Below are 16,540 nucleotides of genomic sequence, written 5' to 3'. Positions count from 1 at the left end.
TGGGCATACAAAGATAAAAATGAATCAGGCTCTATCCTCAAGAGATTTACATTCTCTTGGGGGTAGGGAGGAAGAGGAAATTCTACATATAAACAAACTAAAGGAAAATTGAGGTAAGGAAGGACTGCTAGCAACTGAGGACATCAGAAAAAGCCTCATGAAGAGGGCAGTAGAGGAACTGAACCTCAAAGAACAAGGTTTCTGAGAGGCAGAGGTCAAGAGGGATTGCATTCTAGACTTGAAGGCGAGGCTGTAGAGTGTTTATAGGTGGGAGAGGGAGGGGTCATGTTCATATAAAAGCTAGTAGTTGTGTTTGTTTATTATATATATCCCACCTGAAGGGGAGGACTGGAAATGTAGGTTAGAGCTAGATTCTGGATGACCTGTAAGCCAGGCTGAAGAATTTGGGGAATCTGCCACTGATTTGGTAAAAAAGCTGGTGACACAGTAGATAGACTCCAAGTCCTGGAGTTGGGGAAGATCTGGATTCAAATCTGGACTTTGACAGTTAACTAACTGGCTGTGTGATCCTGGGCAAGTCACTTAAATGCTGTCTGCGTTAGCTTCTTCATCTGTTAAAGGTGTTAATAATGACACCTACCTTCTAGGGTACAAGAAGATGATATCTATAGAACTTAAAGCATTACATAAATTCTAGCTAATATTTCCCTTTGCAGATAGATTGGTAGAGTGGATAGATTACTAGACTTGGAGTGGGGATGACTTTAGCTCAAATCCTACTTCAGACACTTATCAGCTGTATGACCCTGGGCAAGTCATTTAACATTTCTATCAGTGTCCTCATCTGTGAAATGGGGATAATGGTAGCACCTACCTCAGAGAGTTGTTGTGAAGTTTTGCTGAGATAACAAAAAGTATTTTTGTAAATCTTAAAGTGCTGTATAAATGCTGGCTGTTATTAATCAGAAGCATGGTCCCACGGGTCCCAAGAGCTTTCTGCTAAAAAGTTCCTTTGTTGTTCCCATTGTAGAAACTACCCACTTTAATCCGTCACCATTTGATAGTTTTGCCCTGGAAAGCTTCTGAGTATATAGTAGGCCATTAGTACAGCTCTCTTCCCCCTAGCCACTATATGTCAATGTGACCTATTTTTTACTGAAACTATATTGGATCTGGGGATAAAGGAAGCTACCTAACATGTGGTCTTTTCCACCAGGCAGATGAATAAGTTGCAATCTATCCTTCCAGAAGTTTTTATTGATGCCTCCTATGGGATTGACCCTATGATAGACACTATAAGAAGGATACGAGATCATCACAATTAATTTGAGTTTGTTGGGATCCCTGTCAGCCGCTCCCTCCTGGCTTCCGTCTTCCTCCTGCCCTCCAGAGCTTATTCGAGTTGACTGACCAGAGTTCATGAATCTTCCCCTCTGGGGCCTGTCGGCACCCTCTGCATCTCAGCTTTTTCCCTTTTGAAAACAGTAAGAATAATGTCCTTACATCAATTTTTACTAGAGTCAATCACCTGCCATGTTTGAAACAGAGACCATATTCAGATTCCTTTTAGCCCTAATAATTATAAAGTCCACATCTAGAACAAGAATGAGAACCAGTGGGTGAAAGTCCATGAATTAAAGGACCATAATGAACACATCACAAGTATCAAATTGTAACTTGTGGTGCAGACCATCATACCTATGTCTGGAGACAGAAAGATGGCATCTGGAAACTATTCCTGGTGAGCCTGAGGATTAATGGCTCAGCCACCTTTGTGAAATGGTCTCCCTTGGAGAATAAATTTGGTGTAGGTGGTGGAGTTAAACTGATTTCCATTTGCTACTTTAAGTCTGAAAATGTCTGGTCATGAGCAAATGCATAAAAGTCAATTCCTTCTACGGTTCTTAGTTTGGACTGGTACCCCAACAGTGTTTTACTGGCTGCTGGGTCTTGTGATGTCAAATGCAAAGATTTTTCTGTTTACATTAAAGGAGCTGATGAAAAGCCAGCACCAAGGTTACTTTTGGTCAATTGATATCAGAATTTGGTGGTTTTGGAAGTAGTGGTTGAGTCCATGGGGTGAGTTTCTTTGTCAGTGGGAACCGTCTTTCTTGGGTCAATCATGATAGTACTGTATTAATTGCCGATGTCTTTAGAAATATGATGGTTTCATAGCTGAAAACAGAGTTCTACCCCTTCTGAGGGGATTGTTTGTCTCTTTAAATAATAATAGTTGCTGGCCATAACTGCTGCCCCATGCTGTTTGATTATGAGGATCATGATTCCTTGACCTTTGTCTCCAAATCAGACATTCCAAAGCAGAGAATCCAAAACCACATCTCTGCCATGGAATACTTCCACATCATGGACAAGAGAGACATAACTAAGGATCACAACAGTGCTCTAGACATGCTACACAAAAATGTATCACTCAAGTGTTTATGAAGTGGACAAGCAAGACTGCCACAAATTTCACACCACTGGCATTGATGGAGCAAAAACAATTGGGGATTTCAAGACTTTAAAGTCTTCGATCCAGGGGCTAGGAATCAAGTGAAGCTGTATTTCCATTGTCTAGCATGATAAACACTTGACAGAATGCAGCTCTAGCATTTGCATGAAGACAAGAAAGACCCTAGCAAGAGCCAACACTGAGAAAATACCTCTTGCAGAGTTTTTCTTTTAAATTTAACATAATTGGTGAATGTATTGGCTTAAAAAAATCAGCAGGAATGTCTTTTTGATTGATTACTTCATTCTATTCTTGACCAAATCTACCCTTTAAATAGTTTATTGTGGGAAGCTGTCACACTAAATTAAAGGGGGATTTTACGTAAATTGTCTGCTGGGAAAATAAAAAAAAATACAGGGGGAAAAAGAATTAACTTGAATTTGGCCGCTTTTTAGAGTTGTGTTTGCTTACGTAACATGATTGTGGTCATTATGTAGAGCATTCTCCTGGTTCTGTTTGATTCATACAAGTCTTCTCATCAATAGATACTTTTTTGAATGTTTGCTGTGATGCTCAACATGATGATGCTTGTGTGGGAACTCTAACATGTGCCTGATGGGTAGCAAACGTAGATACCCCAGTCTTCTGCCCTTTTTAGCCCTTTCAGAACGTTCTTTTTTGTCCATGCCAACCTTCTGGTGATGAGCCTCTGAGCTCAGGCTTGTTCTTGGACTATGTACACAAGGCCAATCATTAGGCTCATACTCTGAAATTTTCCAGTTTGGCAGGGCTGGTTGGTGCTTGTGTTCTCCTGGGATTGCCTTCCAGAACTCTGAGTGACTTTGGTGCTATGATGAGACATCAGAGCAGGAAGATAGTGAAGGATAGAGGAGACCTAGCTAGAAAAATCTGGTTGGGGTCTGATTATAGGGGCTCTTGAATGATGGGTTAAAGAAACTGGAATTCATTTGTAGCTAACGAGGAGCCATTGAAGGTTGTTGTGCTCTTGGAAGTCAGGGCACCTGATCTCTTGGCTGCTGGGAAACCCATTGTTTTAGTTGCTCTATATAGGGACTTGGTTGTGAAGCAAGGTTAAAAGGACTCCCTTCCCAGAGGACCTAACAGTAGCGCTTGGTGGGGTGGGGCAGCACAAATGGGCCAAGCATTAGAAGGACCTGAGGAGCTCATCCTGAATGGAGTCTTGTACCCAAAGAACATCCGGGGTTGTGGATTTACTGCCTTTCAGCTGCTGTTTGTGTCAGAGACGGCTGTCACACTCTGGGCTTTAAAAATAACCCTGTGGCTAATAGCATTTCTCAAAATAACTGGTTGCGAAGTGCTTTGCTGGGGCAAGATGGCTACTAAAATTAGATTCCCTGACTTGGGGTGTGTGTGTGTGTGTGTGTGTGTGTTTTAATATCAATTTTTAAAATCTATTTTCCCCTTGGGTGAGTCCTACATTTAAAACATTTTTTCCCCTCTAGTCTCTCTCCAGGATGTCATTCTCTACACTGAGCATGCCCATGTAGTATTTACAGGGCTGCCTGTGGGATGTCCCTTTCTCCTCTGATACTCTGTAAATAGGAACCTCTGTCCCACATTGAGCTATCTGCCTGGCCCCTTGAAGAACCTTGGGTAGGTAGGGAGAATTCATTGTAGCACTGACCTCTTTTACTTAGTGTGCCACTTAATAATAGCATAAAGGATTTGGGGGGAGGGAAGAAGGAGGGAACGAGGCACACTGTTGTACAAACAGGGAAATTGGGGCGCGGAGTGGCGAAAGAGCCCAGCTCAAGGTGACACAATAAGCCAGGGCAGAGAAGGAAAGAGAACACATTTCTCCTCAGTTCCAGGCTGTGTGTCAGGCATCGCCCTGTGGTCTCTCAAGCCAATCCCCACCTTGAAGGCAGGCTGCTTCCAGAAACAAACAGAACATCAAGTTCAGAACTACTTCAAATGTCAATGAATCAACAAAGAAATAAACCTTGGTGGCCGGGTGGTGCCCTGAAAAAAAAAACAAAAACAAAAAACCAAAAACCAAGAACAGCTAGGTGAAGGTTGAAAGTAGAACAAATCGGCTTCAAAGGCAAGAAGCTAGTGTTTTCTTTGATTATGAGCATGGTGACTCAGAAGGAAAGTGAGAGTTAGAGGCAATGGACCTGAGTTCAAATCTTGTGTCATCTTTCTGGGCTGTAAAACGGAGAAAAGTTCATCCATTCATGACTGCCCGGTGACCTTAGGCCTTTAAATTCATAGGTTCATAGATATAGAAATAGATCCTATAAAACCATCTTGTTTATCAACCTCTCTCCCTTCCTTCTGTTGCCCCAATCCCCCAACTTTGTTGCAAATAAATGCCTCCTAAAACTTAGGAGCAGCTGGGTGGTGCAGTGGGTAGAGTGCCAGCTTGGAATCAGGAAGACTCATCTTCCTGAGTTCAAATATGGCCTCAGACACTTACTAGCTGTGTGACCCTGGGCAAGTCACTTAACTTTGCCTCAGCTTCCTCATCTGTAAAATGAGCTGGGGAAGAAAATGGCAAACCACTCCAGTGTCTTTGCCAAGGAAAGCCCAAATGAGGTCGTGGAAAGTTGGGCACAACTGAAATGACTAAACAGCAACAAAAACTTAGAAATTCTTAACTCTTAAAGAGCTCTTAACCTGGAATCTACAAAGTTTTTTTAAAATATAGTCTGATAACTTTATTTCAATATAATCAATTTCCTTCGTAGTCCTATATATTTTATGCATTTAAAACATGATTCTGAAAAGGGGTCCAGAGACTTCATCGGAATGCTGAGGGCATCCAGGATACCCCAAGAAGGTAAGACCCCTCTCCTAAGTGACCTGCTTTGCAAATCTGGGTTTTTTGCATCCATGAGTGTGCTTAAGTGGGGGAAACACTTGCACATGTAAGTATGCATGTAGTGTGTATTTATCTTAGCACCTAAGAAATATGCGCATCTTGTTTTCATGTGTACAGTCTAGAATAGATGCTATATTCAACATGAGTCTGACTCTAGACAGGCTGAAAAAATGGCAGGGTGCCTCTCTGGACTAAGCCTGGGTGTTTGGGATGGTTGAGTGAGAATGAGTAGGCAGAAAAGCTCCCCCTCTCCTGTAAGCTGATAGGAGGCCGAGCCCTCCCTTCGTAATTGGAAAATAGTTCAAGTGAAGTGTCAGCAAGGGGACTGTATCCCTGACCATGCTGGGAACAAGTGTGGGCAGCTCGTTAGCACCGGGGTTAGGAGCACAGTGTCCTTTCCAGACTGACTCTGCAGCTGCCCCTCCCCTGTGGTTCCCCCAGCATAGCCACCTGGACCTTTCAGGGAAGAGAGGGCTGAAGTTACAGGGAACCTCAGCTGGGCAGCGGCATTCTCCCAGCCGCCAGGGCAAAGGCTTTGCCTTGGGTGTTGAACTTGTGTCCCTGCGTGGCCCGTTGTCCTCCACGTATTGTTGAAAGCCCTCTTGGCATCTTGATTGCCTGGCATGGGAACATGGGACTGGCAGGCTCCTCCTGGGAAGGAGGAGACCATGGGGGACAAGAAGGAGTGGCCCACATAGTTCTCTTGTCAGCAGGCAGGCTCTGGACAGATGAACAGTGGAACCCAGGGTAGTTGCCACAGGCGGGCCCTGCTGACAGATCCCTTTGTCCCCTGTGTGACAGAATACCGGTTCTTTTTGTTCAGAAGAGGCTCAGAAGTAGAGGCTGTCAGCACTTGGGGTTAAAATGTGACACTACCCATGGGACCTGTGTATCCCTGCCTGCCCTTCCTCTCCCTTAGCCCATCCTCCCGACCTCCACACCATGGCCCCTTTCATCGAGTTCCAGGCCAGTTGGCAAGGGAAGGCATATGGAGCTGCTAATGATTATGGAAGTTATTACTTAAGCAGGGTGTGTGTGTGTGTGTGTGTGTGTGTGTGTGTGTGTGTGTTATCAATCACCCCTCCCCCAGCCTCCCTCCAGAGGTCTAATTCACAGGTCTCTAAGGGAAACAACAGATCATCCCTTAAAACCTTTTAAATTTCTTTTTCTTTTCTTTTTTCTTCTTTCCTTCTTCCTTCCTTCCTTCCTTCCTTCCTTCCTTCCTTCCTTCCTTCCTTCCTTCCTTCCTTCTTTCCTTCTTTCTTTCTTTCTTTCTTTCTTTCTTTCTTTCTTTCTTTCTTTCTTTCTTTCTTTCTTTCTTTCTTTCTTTCTTTCTTTCTTTCTTTCTTTCTATCTTTCTTTCTTTCTTTCTTTCTTTCTTTCTTCCTTCATTCTTTCCTTCATTCTTTCCTTCTTTCCTTCTTTCTTTCCTTCCTTTCTGTCTATCTATCTATCTATCTATCTATCTATATTCATCTATCTACTCGTCTATCTATCTATCTGTTTCTATTTATTTATCTATCTATCCATCCACTTGTCTATCTATCTATCTGGCTGTCTCTCTATCATCTATCTATCTAGCTATCTATCTGTCTTTGCCTAGAGGAAAACTGTTGAAGCCATTCTGGTACTTGTAGGCAGTTGGCTGGGCAAAGTATCATCACCCTTACTTATCCTTGCTGTACAGGGCTCTTAGGGAGAGGTGGGAAACTGGATGACGGATATGCTTTGATTGCCCTCAGAACATCCCATTTCCTATCTGGAACATTGGCCTTCTTGTGGCAAATCCCCATGGTAACTCATCTGCTTCATGGATGAGGGATGAGGGATGAAGGGAAGATAACTGGACAAATGTTGACTTTGCATATTGGGAAACAGGGCACGTGATGTTTACTGATCCAGTTAGAAGGGAGGACATCTCCTGGCCCACATGGGGGAAAAGACAGCCAGGGGAATGGTGTGGCCACAGAGTTATCTGGATTGCAGGGTGAGAGGAGCCTCCTGCCAAGGGGTGGAGGAGTTTCTGGGCAGAAGGGAATGTTTAGAAAAGCACTAGGTCTGTAGCCTCAGAGACCCAGAGGATTCTAGCACACATTAGTTTTTATGCCTAGGATGGAACTCCTTCAGGGGACAAGAGGTTAGCTGTGGGATAGTCTCTATTTTTTATATTTTTCCAGATAGAGTGGCAGGGCCAGTCACAGTTCAATTCTTTCTTTTCTCTTCTTTCTTTTTTTCTCTTCTTCCTTCCTTCCTTCCTTTCTTTCTTTCTTTCTTTCTTTCTTTCTTTCTTTCTTTCTTCCTTCCATTCAGTTTGGAGGATAATAGGAAGAGCCAATCATAAATGCATATAAATTAATAAATAAATTTATTTAATAAAAACAGCAACAACTCTATGATATCCTGGGAATTTGCCTGTTCTCTTGACTTATATTGGAGATATAGTCCAACCCTAATTGAGGAAACTGATGGCCAGACAAGCTCGGTGATCTTTCCATTAGGTCACTTTGCCATTCTCCAGACCTCACTGATGTGAGGATTGCTCTGACATCATCATAGACCATCTATCTACTCATTAACCTCATTTTCTTGTCTGAAAGGACAGGTTGCATGGAGAGTGAAAGGAAGGATTTTCTTTCTTTTTATTTTTTCAAGGGTTTAATTGTTGCAGTCCATCCCGTCTGGTTTGGGCAGTGGTTATGTGAATAGATTAATTTGGGGCAATCCAGAAAGGCTTCCCAGAAGAGGCATCATCTAAGCTGAGTATCAAAGGAAGCCAAGGATTCTGAGAGGCCAAACTGAGGAGGAAGGGCATCCCAGGCACAGCCCACAGATTGTGTGAGAGCATTCTGATGGGGATGGCATGCCAAGTTCAAGGAACGGCTGGTGGGCCAGTTTGGCTGGAATAGAAAGCCCACGAAGAGAATTACTATGAAAGAAGCCTGGAAAGGTAGGTTGGAACCACATTTTAGAGGATTTTAAATTCCTGGCTGAGGAGTTTGTATGGAGTTTATACTAGAGGCAATGGAGAACCACTGAAAGATTTTGACTAGGAAAATTCTATGGCCAGATTTGGACCCTAGGAAGATCATTTTGCAGCTGGGTAGATTGGAGAAGGCAGAGACAAGATTATTAAGATCGGAGATTTAGTGCTGCCTCTATCCAGAAGCCTTCCTGGATTCCCCCAGTTTTTTGTCTATTTATTTTGTCTTGAACCAATAAATGCTAACCATTATTATGTTGTACCCACCACCCACCCTCAGGAGAACGTCAACCCTTTGAGGGCTGGAACTGTCTTATTTTGTATTTGACTATCCAGCACCTGCAATGTTACCTGGCACATAATTGGAACCCAGTACATGCTTGTTGATTGATTCAGGAAGCTTGCTACTTGTAAGGCTGGCCTAGGGTGCAGACTAACACAGAAAGGCCTATTTCTACTGTATATCCTTAATTTTCCCCTAGGGTACCAACTACAATGATAGCTCATGTTTATACAGAGATTCACAATTCCTGAAGTGCTTTAGTCAAACCTCCTGGTGTGATGGAGAGGCCAGGGAGTATGGACCCATTTTACAGAGGAGACTTAAGCTGAGGGGATAGTGCCTAAGGATATTCAGCTATTTAAGGGCTAGGGATTCCAACAATGGCCTTCTAACTCCAGTTTCTACTATAGTAAGCCTCCATATGTCTTGTGGCTTTTGCAAAAAGCAGTTGGGAATTGCTGCTGAGTTGGAAAAGTGATGAACCCTGGGAAATGGCTCTGGGCTGACAGTACCGGGATACTTCGCTATCATGCCACGAAGGAAGAAGCTGTGCCCCACCCAGAACAGACAGTTCATTGCTTCTTTCTAGGGATTCTGAGGTTTCTGCCTGTGATTGCTGGGAGTGTTCCTCTTTGGTTGGAACTGCTTGAAAGTCACATCGTGGTACTGAACTATGGGAAGGAGAAACCCTACAGCTGTGCCCGAGGGCAGGGTTGGCTTCTCTTTCTGACTTTTCCAGCTCAGGGCTGGCTGGCTCAGCCTAATTGTCCCCACTTCCCTCCTCATTGTCCCTCCTATATGTGAGCAGAGTTAGGTTTTTTTTTTTCACCTGAGGTCTCAATAAGAAACTTAGCCAGTAGTTGGTTTGTGGGCAAATTTCTGGGGGTGGGTCATGGAGGGTGGAGAGAATAAGGAGGCAAAGGAAGCCAGTGTGTTCTAAGTAATTGTAAAATATATCATTGTTTTGTTGATTAGTTCTGTAATACTCTTTGAGACCCAGTGTGGAGTTTTCTTGGCAAAGATACTGGAATGGTTTGCCATTTCCTTCTCCAGCTCATTTTACAGATGAAGAAACTGAGGCCAACAGGTTTAAGTGTGTCTGAGGCCAGATCTGAACTCAGGTCCTCCTGGTTACTGGGCTGGCCCTGTATCCACTGTGCCACCTAGCTGCTCTATTTTTTACTGTAAAAAATAACACTGACTTATTCTGTATGGCCCAACTCAAGTCCTGACACCTTTGTAAAGATATGGAACAGTAAAAATATTACAGAACAATGACTTTGGTCTTCTGTGACCTCCTATGGTACTAAATTTTTTCATCATTTTCACAGTTATCCTATCTTTATTTTGCATTTTATTTAACTTCATTTATTTAATCGTATTTTATATGTATGCATTCATCTCCCAATGACCTTAAAGACAAGGACTGCAATTTTATACTTTTTCCCTTTCTGGGGTAATTAACACAGCATTGAGTATTGAGCTCCTACTCAATCAAATATTTTAAAGATAATAGAATTTTGGAGCTACGAAAGACCTTAGGGATTAAATAATCCAGCTTTGTTCTCCCTCTTCCATTGAATCATAGCTGGAAATTTTGGCTCTTGGAGTATATGTGTACCTAGAGACCCTGCTCCACGATGGAGCTGCTTCTCTGAAGGCTGGTAGGGAGGCTACTGAGCTTATGCTGCAGGAGTTCAAATGCCTTTAAATTTTGGCTCCCTGGGATAAAGGCCCGATGATCCCACCCTAGTTACTGCTCTGTTTTCCCATTTTTTTTTTTACAGCAGGTCTGGAACATGGTAAGCACTTAATAAATGCTTGTTGACTGACTTAGGGTATGAGTAAGCATCCTCTAATTAAACTAGACTATGCTATTCCCCAGGTGTGATATTTCTTTTACGTCTTTTTCATTTGTACAAGCTGTTCCCAATACTTAGAGTGCAGTCCCTCCCTGACCCTCCCAGTTTAGTGTGGTCTCCCTCTTCCAATTACCATATGTTTACTTATTTGATTACCCTCACTGGTCTGGGACTGTTTGATCTGTTTTGTAGGTAGGGGCTGCTTGATAAAAGTTGGCTGAATTGAATAAAAACTGAAGCTCAGAGAGTTCTCGCTCTCAGGTTACACTGTGAGGTATGAATAAAGTCAAGTCAACAGGTCAACAAGCATTTATTAAATGCTTAATTTGCACCAGGCATGGCGCTAAGTGCTGGGCTCCAAATACAACAGAAAGAAAGAAGGTCGCTGCTCTCAAGGAGTGACTCTACATTCTGACAAAGGAGGACAGAACATAAGATGGAGTTCGAAGGGGTAGGGGAGGTATGTGGTGGGAGCCTGGAGGCGAAGTCTGGAGAGTCAGAAGGAAAGCCAGGAGAGGAATGACGAATGGCTGGCCTTGGCCCTTCCTCAAAATGGAGGTTCCAGGAAGAACTCACCAATGGGAGAAAGGGACAGCTGGGGTAGGGGGAACATTCCAGGGTGAGAACGTGCAGGGATTGAGGGAATGTTCCAGGGGGAGAAGGCAGCCCAGATATGATGGCAAAGTCTAGAGCCAGAATCAGGGTTGGAGAGGAATGAAGGCTGGCCAGCCTGGATCCTTCCTCAACATGAAGGCTCTAGGTCTTCTGATTTTTAGCTTTTCTAGTATATGTGGCTGCCTGTTGCATGGAATTGTATCTTTTCACTTTCTAAGACAAAGTTTCCTGCTAAATTTGTTGAAATAACCTCTCCACTCCCTACCCCCAACCAACTGATAATTTTATCTAAAAATTGCTGTTGTTGGTCAAAGCTGCTAAATGCCCCTGCTCTGAGAGATCCATAACCACTCAGCCCCTGCCCTATAGGGGCTTGTGGATTAGGGGAAGGAAGGGAAATTACAGAATTTTGGAATTTTAGATCTGTAAGGGACTTCAGAGACTATCTAGTCCAAATCTCTCAAGTGGTCACTAGGCTCACAATGCCAAGGTTACTTGTCTAGGGCAGTGGATAGAGCTTGGAATGGATAGGGCCTGAAGTCAGGAAGTCCTGAGTTCAAATCTGACCTCATACACTTACAAGCTATAGGATGCTGGGCAAGTCACATAACTTTTGTCCACTTTTGATTCCTAATCTGTAAAATGGGGATAGTAACAGCCCTTACCTCCCAGGTTTGTTGTGAAGATAATAATTATCAGTGCCTGATACAAAATGATAGGTGCTCTCCAAATGTTGGTTATTACTCTTACTAGAATGGAAACTTGAACACCGCTCTTCTGAGTCCCAATTAAGTTTTCTCCCCCCACCCATTAGCATCATTTTACTAATCATCCCGAATCCTAAAGTTGGAAGAAATAAAGTGCATGATGTCCCCTGGAAGGGATTTTTTAATTACAACACTTGGTGGGGAGTACGGATGTTTGAATGATTTCCTGCCTGAAGAGGTCCAGATGATGAACGGAAATCAGTTTTAATGTAAATTAGCTCCAAACATCACTAAATCAGTGTTTAACTGATGCAGATGGTGTTTAACCATCTCGACTCAGGGTGCATGGGCCATTTCTTTAGCACAGGGTACCCGAGGGGGGCATTCTCACTGGGGAGGCAGCTTTCATAAGGACATGTTCCATTCTTTGCTTTATCTTACCTCTAAGGTTTGGCTGCTTGGATTATTGGTCACCAGGTGCTGATGGCAGGAGATGATACATGATGGGTCGAGGACAAGATATCTGGCAGGGGCTAAAGTGAGAAGAAAGACATAGGGGGAGACAAAGAGATTTCCCTTCCAGGGCTGGGGTGGCTCAGCATTCTGTCCCCTCCCAGAAAGTTGGAGCATGTAGAATGAGAAGGTGGGACTCTTCTGTCTGCTCTAGGGCTGAAGTCTCAGCCATAGGAGATACTTCTTCCCAATTCTCTCCCCTTTCCTTAGATTTTGCCAGGCTGACTCTGGCTGGATTTTATGTTGATGGCAGATTAAAAGGAGTTGGAGTTTGTCAAATGACTCTCAGTGTGCTAATATTATGAAGTTGGCTTTGATTTAATAAATCAAGTGAACAAGTCAACATTTATTAATCACCTACTATATGCCAGGCACTGTGCTAAGTGGTGGGGATGGAGAGAAAGGCAAAACCAGCCCCTGCTTTCGAGGAGCTCAGGGTAATGTGGGAGATAAAATGCAAACAGCTACTCACATAAAAGACATATACGGGTTCACTTGGGGGTAATCTCAGACAGAAGGCACTAGCAAAAACTGGACATTGTCAACATGACCTCCTTAAGAAGCAGGATGATGTAATAGAAAGAATGCTGAACTTGGAGGCAAGATGACCTGGCTTCAAATCCTGTCTCTGACACTAGTCATGTGACCAGTTAACCTCTCTGTCATTCAGTTTGTTTGTCTGCAAAATGGAGATAGTAATCTCTACAGTATCATTCTGAAGAGTTGGTGAAGATACAGTCTGCAAAGTGCTTAAAAAACAGTGGACAGTGACCTGGCCTTGGGATCAGGATGACCTGGGTTCAAGTCATGCTTCTAATTCATACTGCTTGGGTGACTCTGGAAAAGCCACTAAACCTCTCAGTGCCTCAGGCAATACTCTGTGATAATCAGTTGTAGAGAAGGTCTTGAGCTGCATTGGTTGAGAGAGTTTCTTTATCCAGGAATTACTTATACCAATAAAATCATAGATCCATCCATCTATCTATCTATCTATCTATCTATCTATCTATTTATCTATCTATCTGTCTGTCTGTCTGTCTGTCTATCCATCCACCCATCCATCTACCCACCTATCTATCTATGTATCTCTTTCTAGCATCTATTTATTTATCTCTTTATTTATACTTATCTATTATCTCTGTCTCTATCTCTGTCTCTCTGTCTCTGTCTGTCTATCTCTTCTTGCTCCCTTATCCTCAGTGGTACCCCCTTAGAGCATGTTCAGTCCACATTGCAGTCAAGCATGTGACTTCCTCCACGTTGGAGCTCTGTGCAAATATTCTCTACGTGCTCCTGGATTTTGTAGAAACTTGATCATGCTCCAAGATGGGGGAAGTCCCAATGCTTGATGGGCCTGAATGTGGCCTGAGCTTGTTCCAAGGGCGGCACCACTAAGGGGCTCTACCTATAATATTATTACAAATCTGTCATTAGTCATTCAATAACACCAAGTAAATAATTGCTTCTCATTTTATTTCCTGGTTGTTTAACTTTTAGCTTAGTGCCTGGTGTGTAGTAGGTACTTAATAAATGCTTATTAATTGATTAATTTGGGGGCAGAGAATCATGGAATCTCAGAATTGGAAGGGATCTGAGAAGTTGGCTAATTTAGCCACCTAACTGACAAGGTTTTTCCAGGGATCCAAACTCTACTTGAATACCTCCAGTCTTGGGGAACTCCTACAAGGAAAAGCCATAACTTATCTAACAAGGAAAGCCACGAACATGAACTCTACCAATTAGGTGAGTCCAGGGTCCCTCTGCTTATAATTCAACTGAATTCTCAGACAAATGGAAAAACAAAACCATGCTACTTTCTCCCCATGACAATATCCTATAGACACCAAATTTATCACCAGAAGCAGCTGAAAACAAATAGAAGTTGTCTGATCTCATCGTTCACTGAAGTATTAGTGCTTCCATTAAGTATGTATGTTAAGCAGAGATAGGACCCAATCAATAGCCAGTAAGACAGTCAAATTCTGAGTTGGAGTTTGCTTTCAGGGATCCCTGTCCAGTTCATCCATGCTGGCTGCTTAAAGGAGCCTTACATTGATGAAGGAGGACCAGTGTTAGGGCCACCTTCCCTCGTTAGTCTAATGATGAGTACTGATGGATTGAAGAATGAGTAATATTCTTCTGTACCATTTCTTTTATTTTCTAGCAAACACCTCAGACTCCCCCTTTAAGAGGTGATGAGAATAGAAGAGAAAAGAAGGAGCTGCAGAGAGATTTCAGGTGAATTGTTAACAGTGTATCCAATTAAGAAGAAATTAAAATGGAAATCTCTGCTGGCTCCCCAAATGAAAAAGTCTCCTGTCTTGGTCCCTGTCTAAGCACTTGTACAAATTAATTGGATGGATGTTGACCAGGTACCTGTGACTGACTGTCCACTCTTGGGATGGAAGAGAAACAAGGAGTGATGTAGGGGGAATGAAAGTAGAGTAGGTGGCTTGCTGGCCATTTGGAATTTAAGGAAGAAGTTGTTTAAAAGTTGATGAAGGATTTTAAGAGAGAGACAGAGAAATATATGTGTGTGTGTGTGTGTGTGTGTGTGTGTGTGTGTGTGTGTGTGTGGAGAGAGAGAGAGAGAGAGAGAGAGAGAGAGAGAGAACAAAGACAAGGGAAGGAGTTGGAGAGTCAAGTCAACTTTAACTTTAATCAAGTCAACAAGCATTTATTAAGCATTTACTATGTGTCAGGCCCTGTGCTGAGCATGAGGGATTAAAATTAGCTCTGAAGAAGAACTTTTTGACTACAAAGAAAACAGAATGCTAAAGAAGGAGACCGAAGGCCTCTTTTGCATGATGCCTGGAGTGTATTCCCTTCCAGTTGCTGCCTCTTAGAATCCCTAGTTTTCATTTATGCTTAGCTTATGGGACACTTCCCTATCCGTTTGGTTGCTGGTGTTCTTTTCTTCAAATATTCATGTTTATTCTCATCTCTCCACATGTTGTATCTCCACAGTAAGCTCCTTGTGAGCAGGGACTATTTTTAATTTTGTCTTTGCATCTCCATTGCCTAGTATGGTTCTTGGAACAAAGTATGCACTTAATAAGTATTTGTTGGGTTTGCTTGGAATGGTCAGTTTTGAAGGCAGCAGACCTGGGTTCAAAGCCTATGTGACCACAAGCAAGCCACTTTATCAGTTTCCCTAATTGCAAAATGAAGTGGTTTGGACTTTGTGACTTCTAAGTGCCTTCCAGTTCTTAGGCTCTGATTTCATGATTAATGAGAACTTTAAATATAGTGATGGGTCTATTCTTTGAGGCAAGAGGATAGATGCAACAACTTGCTAGTCTCTTGCTAGTCATGGTCTCTTTTGCCTTAGTCAAAGATATATACTTAGAGTAGTTAGAGAAAGAAAGATTCAGAATGCTTAGCTTAGATTCCTTTCTTGCAACTATGCATGCTCCCTTACCCTTGTCTCTGTCTCTGTCTCTGTCTCTGCCTCTGTGTCTCTGTGTCTCTGTGTTTCTGTGTCTCTCTTTGTCTCTCTGTCAATCTCTGTCTTTCCTCCTTTAAAATGTCTACTTCACAAGCTCGATAAAAAAGCAATATCTCACCATTTGACTCCCAAAGGGGACATCTTCACAATGACTGTAGCCAGGGTCCAGGGCTTCTCTTTAAAGCTATCTGGATACATCTTGGTTTCCCTGAATGAGCTGGGCTCTAGCCACCCTCTGCCTCTGCTTCTGCCTCTGCCTTTGTCCTGATCCCCAGAGTGCTCCCCTGGACAAGATGAGAGAAGTGGCAACGGAGGAGGGGTGAGGGGGAGATGGAGAGGCTGTCACTGGTCCTTGCTACTTGCTATACCATAAAAAATTTAGCCTCTAGGTTATCAAATATTTAAGTATGTCTGATGAATGAACTGTACCAAATCATAATGAATTCTTTGCTTTGATTAAATAAAATTGAGGGATTGGAGTCATCTTCCCAGCACTTTAGCAAAAGTTGGCTCTGAGTGGCTGCATTAACCTTGTGGCTTGGGATCCTTTCTGGCTAGACCTGTCATTGGGAGCTGCCCTAGCCACACTGAACTCCTTTCATTTGGGGACCCATCCTTGACCCATGATTGAAAAAGGTCAGGTTTGAACCACTTGACTCTGTTATCTCCTGATGGTCAAGTCTTTCTACATGCCCCTCCCTGCTCTATCTCATTCCCCAGATGTACCTCTTCTATTTTCATAAAAAAGAATCGTCCCTGGAACATTCTCAGAAGACTGGAAGATTTTTTTCTCCCACAGAATGAGAAATACTGATGTAGTAGGAGGAGCTATGGACTGGAAGTCAGGTGTCCG

The 16,540-nt window shown here is 43.0% G+C and overlaps 1 protein-coding gene and 1 pseudogene across 6 annotated transcripts in view; both read left to right on the top strand.

The window, feature by feature from the left end:
• Positions 1-16,540, top strand: part of KCNMA1 (potassium calcium-activated channel subfamily M alpha 1) — a 901,346-nt gene that overhangs the window by 137,058 nt on the left and 747,748 nt on the right. The gene's annotated exons all lie outside the window — the stretch shown is intronic.
• LOC118828354 lies at positions 1,431-2,518 on the top strand (annotated as a pseudogene).

The sequence above is a fragment of the Trichosurus vulpecula genome, chromosome 8 (assembly GCF_011100635.1).
Source record: "Trichosurus vulpecula isolate mTriVul1 chromosome 8, mTriVul1.pri, whole genome shotgun sequence".
NCBI classification, from domain to species: domain Eukaryota; kingdom Metazoa; phylum Chordata; class Mammalia; order Diprotodontia; family Phalangeridae; genus Trichosurus; species Trichosurus vulpecula.
The sequence above is the reverse complement of the archived record's forward strand: the minus strand, read 5'-3'. Positions and strand labels throughout refer to the sequence as shown.